This window comes from Rhinolophus sinicus, chromosome 8 (assembly GCF_057876585.1).
Source record: "Rhinolophus sinicus isolate RSI-liver-muscle chromosome 8, RSI-T2T, whole genome shotgun sequence".
In the NCBI taxonomy this organism is placed as follows: domain Eukaryota; kingdom Metazoa; phylum Chordata; class Mammalia; order Chiroptera; family Rhinolophidae; genus Rhinolophus; species Rhinolophus sinicus.
In genome coordinates this window covers 40,195,193-40,203,828 of record NC_142508.1, presented here as the reverse complement: position 1 = coordinate 40,203,828, position 8,636 = coordinate 40,195,193, and the positions used below count along the sequence as shown (strand labels likewise).

The 8,636-nt window shown below is 45.3% G+C and overlaps 1 long non-coding RNA gene across 1 annotated transcript; it reads left to right on the top strand.

Moving 5' to 3' along the window:
* The first annotated feature begins 671 nt into the window (after positions 1-671).
* Positions 672-6,534, top strand: LOC141567431 (uncharacterized). The gene is made up of 2 exons (XR_012490011.2): positions 672-1,589; positions 4,626-6,534. It is a non-coding gene; the product is annotated as an uncharacterized LOC141567431 (long non-coding RNA).
* Positions 6,535-8,636: the final 2,102 nt, after the last annotated feature.

Below are 8,636 nucleotides of genomic sequence, written 5' to 3'. Positions count from 1 at the left end.
AGGGCTTTGCAAGGCACATTCCCACGGAGGACTGGGACCTACATCTCTTTGTCTAATTGACTTACGTTCCACTCAAGTCAAGTAAGTCTTCATGCCAGGGACAGTTTCACCAGCGCTTAGGATGGAAGAACATAGTTTGCCTCTGTTTTCGGAGTCTGGCTGGAGGGACAGTGTGGAGTCCCAGCTCCAGGTTGTAGGTAGGAAGTGGGAAAGCTGTCCAGTCAGCTCTGCACAGCTCCAGTGGTCAGGGGAAAAGCCTCCTGGAGTGAGAAATCCTATTGCCAGTATGGACTGTCCCCAGACAAGAGAGGAACTAGAGAGCTTTGTTCCAGGCCAGCTCTAGAGGCAGGTCAGCCACTGCCAATGCCAAACACAAGATCTCTGCCCTTCCCCCAACCTCTCTCCAGCTGCATTTTCTGTTGCTGAAGTCCTTTGCTCTGTCTCTATCCTGTCTCTGTGACTCTTCTCTCCTGTCACTCTTTCTCTCTTGGTCTATCTTTCTCAATCTTCAGCTAGTGCTTAAAATAACAATACATACAGCATACATACATTTTATTGAAAACTGTTCCATCTGTTGAGAACTAGAGATTATACAGTAAGAGTTGACATATTCATTATACCTCTTCCCCTCCCCAATGATTACTGTGTTTACAACATACTGTTTGTATTTTTCTATAAATTTTATGTATTTATATACATATAAATGTAAGGGTGAAATTCAGGAAATCAATAATGCAGTTAGACTTAGCTAGTTTGCAGTTTGACTCAGTGCAGAGCTCGCTATTTAGCCACCGGTAATTAGACTTAGTTTGCAGTTTGATCCATCTTGATACTCATAGCTTTCTAGTTGTTTCTCCCCTCACTGATTAACTGAAGAACTCTGTTTGTTCCCTTTCACAAGGCTGTCAATACCTTGTTAATTACAACATCTTAACCTGAAAAGAACAACTTCGTAATTCTCAGGCATCCAGACACTGGAATCCAATTTACAACTACCTTGCAGTTTTTACTGGTGAGGCATAGTCTCAGGTTGCTATGGCTGAGTCCTCCAGGCAGGAGAAATACTGGCTTGGTGCATAGAGTAGATGAAGGCAGAGGGTCAGAGCATGGACACTGGATCACAGAGGAGATGCAAACAACTTTGGTCACTAGTTTGGTCCTATAATTAGTGGGTCCTAAATAGATAAATACCGACTATAAGAAAACAGGACAGGCCCCACCCACCTCGGCCCGCTCCTCTCGGTCGACCTCTCCCGGAGGCCAGAGGAAGAGCGCCCCGCCGCCGAGGCAGCTAGCGCCCGACTCCCAGCGCCACAGCTGGAAGGTAGGACGGATCGGGATCTCCGCAGCGGCCGGGACGCGCGCGGCCGACCGACCGACAGACTGGCAGGGAGTCCGGCCTCGTCCCGAGGCGACGCGGAACCCGCGTCTCATGCCTAGGGCGCAGCGGGAGGCAGATGCCCAGGCAGCGGAAGCGACCCCCCGCCTTTGAAACTTTTGTCTGCGAACGCCTCTCAGATCGGGATGTTCGCCGCGCATCGCCGGACGGCCTACCCCACGCTCCACCTTTGCCGGTTGAAGCCAGACAGGTAACGTCTACACACACGCATGGTCCCCAGTCCTCGTGTCTGGCAGGGTAGTGCAGGATCGTGAAATGACCGTGCCGGCCGAAACCGACACCGAAGACAGCCATGTTCCAATCATCCTTGTGAAGGGAGGGAGGGGGGAGATATTTCCGCAACATTCAAACCATGGGGGTCAAAACGTTAAAACCTCTCCCATTCCGAATTTAAAACGTGGACGACAGAAAAACCCCGAATTATTCATCTAGTGCACTAGCACCGAAAACACGGAGAACGCCTCGCAAGTACTTGGTGAACGACCACGAAGAGTCGGAACGGCGCTTGCCTGACACGCCTACACGGATGATCACGGTCTTTTGCAAGTCTGGACGATTCACCTTTCAACGTACTGTCCCCCGGTGTTTTCGGGATCGGTCATGTCTCCCCCAGCTCCTAAGAGGGGGACGTTTTCACCACGGCCACTTCCCCGTGACCTTTCATCGCTCACTTGCTTCCCCCCCCCCCCCCCCCCCCCCCCGCTCAACAACCCTGTATCCAGTCGATCGGGTCGCAGGGCAGCACTCAGTCACAAGGTGGCAGTGTTGTCACGCCCGTGCTCGGGAGTCTTCTAAACCCGTGCAGGTTCACTTCAAGCCCTACCCCCTCTCTAGTCTCTGTCTCGGGTCTTCTCTTCAAAACAAATATTCTCATTTGAGGATCCGTTTTGGGGCAGAGAGGAGTAGTAGACAGCGCTGAACACACTAGAGCGTCTGTGTGACTGCGCGTGTACGTCTGTCCATGTGTGCGTGTGTTTCATTGTCAGGTAGCACCCCCCGCTTAAGGCGCGTTCATGGATGTCTCATTAAGTAAGAGGCAGCAAAGGACTGTGACAGAAAGCCCAGGAGCTCTTTGGAAAGAGGGCGTGAGCTGTAGTGAAGTGGACTTAGACTCGGGTCAGCGTTGGGAAGATGAGAGTCTCCACTGGGGGAGGGGCGACCCGTGGGACCCACGTGCGCGTGTCCCGGTCCAGGCAGAGGTGAGGGTTTGCGTGAACTTCAGCTGGCTCCGGGGCGTCTCCCCCTAGCTTTCACTGCCCCCACCTAGAAACATGAGAGCCGGAGGAAATGTTTGGAAGGGCCGGGCCTCTCCGTCCAGATCCTGAGGCTTTTCTCCTCAGGTCCTGGGCAGGGGTCCCCTTCAGGTGCGAGGAGGTTGGAGGCCTCCCCTCCGGAGGAAGGACGGCACCAATGCCCATGTCCCCCCCGTCCAACCCCTCAATCCTCACCACACTCCTCCCCTCCAACTTCAGCCTGGCCCTGGCTCTGAGATCCATAGTTGTAGGGAGCCGGAGCATTAAGGGTTAAGAAAATGTAACTTCAAGCAGAGTTTGGGAGGATCACTAAGGGGAACTCCGATAAGCATAAAGAACAAACAGACACCTGCTACCCTGGGAATGGGAAAATATCTGAAGGTCTAAGAACAGTCAGGGCCAAACTTTGAGAAAACATAACTAATCTGTACTTGCTGCCTTAGCTGCTTTATGTAACCTTCTTGTTTTTGTGTGTATAAAAGAAAGCTGAAAAATAAAGTAGGCGCAGCAGTCTAATTAGAACTGCTCGCCCTCCCGATCCCATCTTTGTCTCTTGTCTATTTTTTTCTCAATCCTCACTCCCCACTTCAGGAACCGTTCGTCTAGTCGGCAGGCTCCGACACATAGTGAAACCAACTCTGGCTTTTCCTTTGACCTCCATGACACCGGGACAGGTGGACCACCAGGGATGCACTTACCCCCCCACCCCTCCTGAAGACCCTCATCTAAATTGCACCTAACGTATAAAATAAAAAGAGAAAAGTTACTCCAACGTTTAAAGAAAGAAAGAAAACAGAACACTATTCCACCAGATGGAAGGGCACAAAGGAGTCACATTGATCAAATGCACTTGGGATTCTGGAATTGGATCCTGAGCAAAAAGTGGACATTAGGGGGCAATTGGCAAAATTAAAATAAGGTCTGTAGATTAGTTACTAGTATCACGTCAATGTTAGTTTCCTGGTTTCAACAATTGTATTAGATTTATGTAAGATGTCAACACTAGGGGAAACTGGGTGAAAGATGGAAACTCTTTACTGTCTTTGCAACATGTTGATGACCTTAATGGCTCTATGTGGTACTGGTGTTTTGTAGAATGCCCCTCTATTGGAATTTGTGTGGTGTGGTTTTCATGATTAGACTAGGGTTACTGGTTTGGGGAGGAACCACAGAGGTAAAGTGCAATTCTATCTCATTGTATCAAAGATACATACTATCAATATGATTTACCACTGATGACTATGATGTGGATCACCTGGCTACGGTAGTGCTTTCAGGATTCTCTAGTTTGAAGTTACTCCTCCCCCGAACCACCCATTTCCATACTGTACCTTTTGGAACTGAGTCATCATGTGCAGCCAATACTTAGGGAGTGGAAAGTTATGCTGTCTCTGAGGGAACCACATCTACGAAAGTCATATGGAATTCTTTTCCATTGGAAATTTGTCTCTTCTTCCCCAACTGTTTATTCATACCAGTGTGTACTCATGGGTATTTATTTTAAGCTTTGGTTAAATCTAATAGGCCCAAAAGTTTCTGTTCCAATGGCCATGTTGGTGTCACTGTTCAGTGGCTAGTGACACTGTTGGGCGCCCCACCACTTGGAATGCGGCTGAGTTCGTGGCTGGGCAGCCCCTTGCCCGGCTCTGGGTCCTCCTTATTGGCCTTCATTTGGTCCACAGCCTCACTGGGCATCGGGCACCAGCTGGAGAGTTGTGCTCCCTGCTGTGCACCTGGTCTGCCCCCTGGGTAGGTCACTTAGCTGCATCCTTACCTGGGGCCTATGCCAGGTCAGGACCCTGCCCCTGGCTGTGGAGTGGAGGTGGGGAAGGTGACACAGAAATGAGAAGGGGAGTCTTGATGTCTAGGCCACTCCTTTTGAGGAATCCCTGTCCTGTTGTCTACTCTCTAGCAGTTATTCAAATCCTATTATCCCCTTGCCTGTTTCATAATTTTCTGGTTTCTCCTTGGAGCAGAAAGATGTTTCCCCCAGAGAAAACATGGAAGAAATTGAAGAAAGATATCAAAGAAAATCAACTTTTGGTAAGGCAGCTTGGCAACAGAGGCTGGGGCAGTGCATTGTAAGGCCTGGCATTTGGCTTTTCTTTTTGTAATGTGAGTGTCTGACCTAAAGCATCCACTTCAAAGAGGGCTGTCTAGAATAAACACAACACCAGCCACAAGACTAGATAAAAAGCCACGCACACCCTCACTTTGTTTTGCACAGAGACTTTGGTCGATTGTGTTAACTGACAATTTGGGCCACTTGTTTTTTCTCTTGCCTCACTTTAGATTCCTGCTCTTATGTTTTAAATTCACCAATAAAGATTGAACCCTCAACACCCTAGGGCCCCAACCTTTCTCTCTCTCTCTCTCTCTCTCCCCCAGGTGTGATTCTTTTTCATTCTTTCTTCTTTCTTTCCTTCCTCCTTCCTTCCTTCTTTCTTTCCTTCCTTCCTTCCTTCCTTCCTTCCTTCCTTCCTTCCTTCCTTCCTTCCTTCCTTCTTTCTTTCTTCTTTTTATTTTTTTTTATTATATAGTTTAAGTGTATTTTTCCAGGACTCATCAGCTCCAAGGCAAGTAGTTGTTTCAATGTAGTGGTGGAGGGTGCAGCTCACACTGGCCCATGCAGGGATCGAACCATCGTGCTCTAACCAACTGAGCTAACCGGCCGCCCCAAGAAAGAAGGTTTCTGGTTGCCTTACGTCAACAGTAAGAGTAAGAGAAGCTTGCATCTGGAACATTTGCCTTAAATGTGACACCTCTCGTGGGAGGTGGTGGTCAGAACAATCACCTGAAAGAACACAGAGTGGGACTCTATTTTCTGTTCAGTTTTTTTGTAAACCTAAAATGGCTATTTTTAAAAAAGTCTATTAATTTTAAAAAAGTGTAGTTAGTGTAACTGTTTGTGTGGTAGATTATGGTCTGATATTGCTATTACTGTATCTTGATAGTGCCCTTGTGGAGGATAGCCATATAGTAAACTTTTTTTATGTTTACTATGATTGACAGAATGAACAAAGAGCTGCATGACCTGGTTGGTTTAGGTTGGCTCAAAATGTTTGGCGCATCTGAATAAGGAGGTATTTGAATAAGTTATCAACTGGAAGCAGGCAACAGAACGTCTTCAATAGAGGGAAACCCCATAAGCTGGTAGAACAGCACAAACTTGTGCAAGTTTGTGAAAGGGAAAGAAATTCTGAGACTACTTAGAAACAAATCTATTGTTGAAAAATTGGAGAAACAATGAGAAGTAGCAAGCCAATGTGATTTGTGAGGGAAAAGCAATTACCCGGCTATAGAATTCTTAATTCTTGTCTGTGTTTTCAGGTTGAATAAGGTGAGTAGAAGAAAAAGTGAGTAGTCTCCTTTTTCACTGTAATGAGGTAAATTCTACCTTTTTTCCATTTCTACCAATAAAACTGATCTCTGCTTGCCTATTTTTTATAATTTAAAGTCACCTAATTAAATTCTCAAACAGAGCCTTAAAAGTCCAGTCTTCATAACTTTAAAAATATTTTAAGGCGGCAATAAAGGGGATGCAGCCATGGGAAAAGACATAATTCTGCAATATAAAACTTATTCAAAGACTGTTTTGATAAGGTGAAAATAAGCATGTCATAAGAATATCACTTTTATCTTGTGAAAAATGGAGATTTCTTGCATCCTCATAGGTATTGAAAGATTATTATCTTCTTTGTTAACAATATATTCTATCCCTGGTGTGTTATTTTAACAAAGTGGTCCTGTATATATTCCAAGAATTTAGAAATTGTTGCCATGTCCTGTTTCAAAATATGTCTATTTAGTTTTCTTACTTTAATAGCGTATCACTTTGGAATTGATGATAAAAATAAAATTTGTGTTGATAAGTACCATAAATAGTTGTATTTTTTAGTTAAAAATTTCCATGGGGTAATAAAAAGCCCAAGTTTCCTCTAAGTTTCATACTTGATTGAACATAATGAGTCTTATTTCATCTAATTTATAAATGGTGCAGTAATGAGTTGACTAAACAGACCTGAGGCTGAGACACCGAAGGGTGCTTCAGTTTGTCTGACACAGTAATCAAGAAAGACCAAGAAAGATTCCGACATTTTCTTACTAAGACACAAGTCCTAGGGGTAGTCACATTTATCTGCTATGGTTTCAACACTAAAGATCAATGATTATAGAAACAGTGCTTGTTCTTTCTACATCTTGATAAAAATCATCTCAAAGAGTTTTGAAGTAACTTAATTGTTTGCAGACCATAATTAATACTTCCTGACTCCAGGGGGGCAATGCAACTCGACCTTATCTTTTCTATGCATTTCTTCCATTTGATGTAAAACTGCTAATTTTTGAACTGTGTGTACCCTCACTGAAAGTCCAAATGCAGCAGAAGTACTTCCTACTTATTCCTCTGCTTGTATAAGCATCCCCCACTTTTCCAAAGTGAGAGCACTATTTCAAGACTTCTTGAAGCTCTGCTCTTGGGCTAATAGTTCTCAGTAAGCCCCCCAAATAAAAATCTTTCCAATAGTTTCAAGGATTCACTTTCTTTTCATTGACATTTACTTGGTGTAGTCGGCAGGAACTTTTGTGAGCCTACCTGGACCGCCTGATATTTGACTGGACTCGGCGCTGGGTACCAACACAGCTGCGATGTGTCCCTCTGATTCCAAGTCTTTCTTTGGGTATACTGGGTGAGCCCTCTGGATCTGGACCTCCTGATTCGGTTGTAGGTCTTGACTTTTATTTGGGTTGTTAGGCAATCCTAGAATGAGAATTAAGAGTGTCTCCTTGGGGGCCGGCCCAGTGGCTCAGTTGGTTGGAGCGCATCCTCTCAACCACAAGGTTGCCGGTTCGACTCCCACAAAGGATGTGGGCTGCGCCCCTGCAACTAGCAATGGCAACTGGACCTGGATCCGAGCTGCGCCCTCACAACTAAGATTGAAAGGACAACAACTTGACTTGGAAAAAAAAAGTCCTGGAAGTACACACTGTTCCCCAATAAAGTCCTGTTCCCCTTCCCCAATTAAAAAAAACAAAAGTGTCTCCTTGGGAAGGAAGCCAGGGAGGAATGGGGAGTGAAGGGGCAGGCTGCCTGATTATTGGGTTTGAAAATTAAAATTGTGCATCTGAACAATGCCTATGACAATGGGAGAATTCAGTCATCATAAATAACTGGGGACCTATTTGAAGTGTCGGGGAGTCTCTCCATGATGTGAATTTCCCCATAGGTAATCCCCTGAAGACCATTTGAATTAAAGGAAGGCTTGTCTGGGAAACACATAAGGCATGGTCATCCAAGTGTTCTGAGCACCCATGGTAGTTTGTAGACCCTGGAGGGAGAAACCCAGCCACATAACAGCAGAGAAAGCTCAAGGATGACACCTTGAAGGAATAAGCTCACGAGCAGCACACTTGACCCACTACATAAAAATCCTTAGAAATTGCTCTGACTGCACAGACCTTAATAAAGAAACTAAAAAGAAATATGGAAAATTGAGCTTTGAAAGCTGACAAACCCCAAGAAGGGCAGGCTCCCACTGACACTCTGGCAGTGTTCACGTATAATATGTACAGAGCTTCTACTTGCAAGTATTTATGTAAATGGAGCAAATAGCCCAAATGGGAAACATTTGAGGTACCAAAGTCAGTATATCTGCATGCTCAACTAGAAAAAGCTGGCTATAAACTTAGGCAGAAGGAATGGGAAGCATATTTTAGTTGGTCTCTCAAACCATCAAAATGAAAATTTTGCCTCAATACAGGAAATAAATAAGAAAATATTAGAGACTGTCTTGGAAGGTAAAAAGGCTTCCAAAGCCAACAACCACCAAACCTCTTATCCTTCTCACTCCCCTGCTCCACTCTATCCTCCCCCTAACAACTCTCTTTTTCCAATCTTTCCCCCTCCTCTTCCTCCTCCTCTCCCTCCAACTTCCTCCAAATTACAGGAACCATCTGAAAAAATTGTAGAACTTAAAGAGCCTATT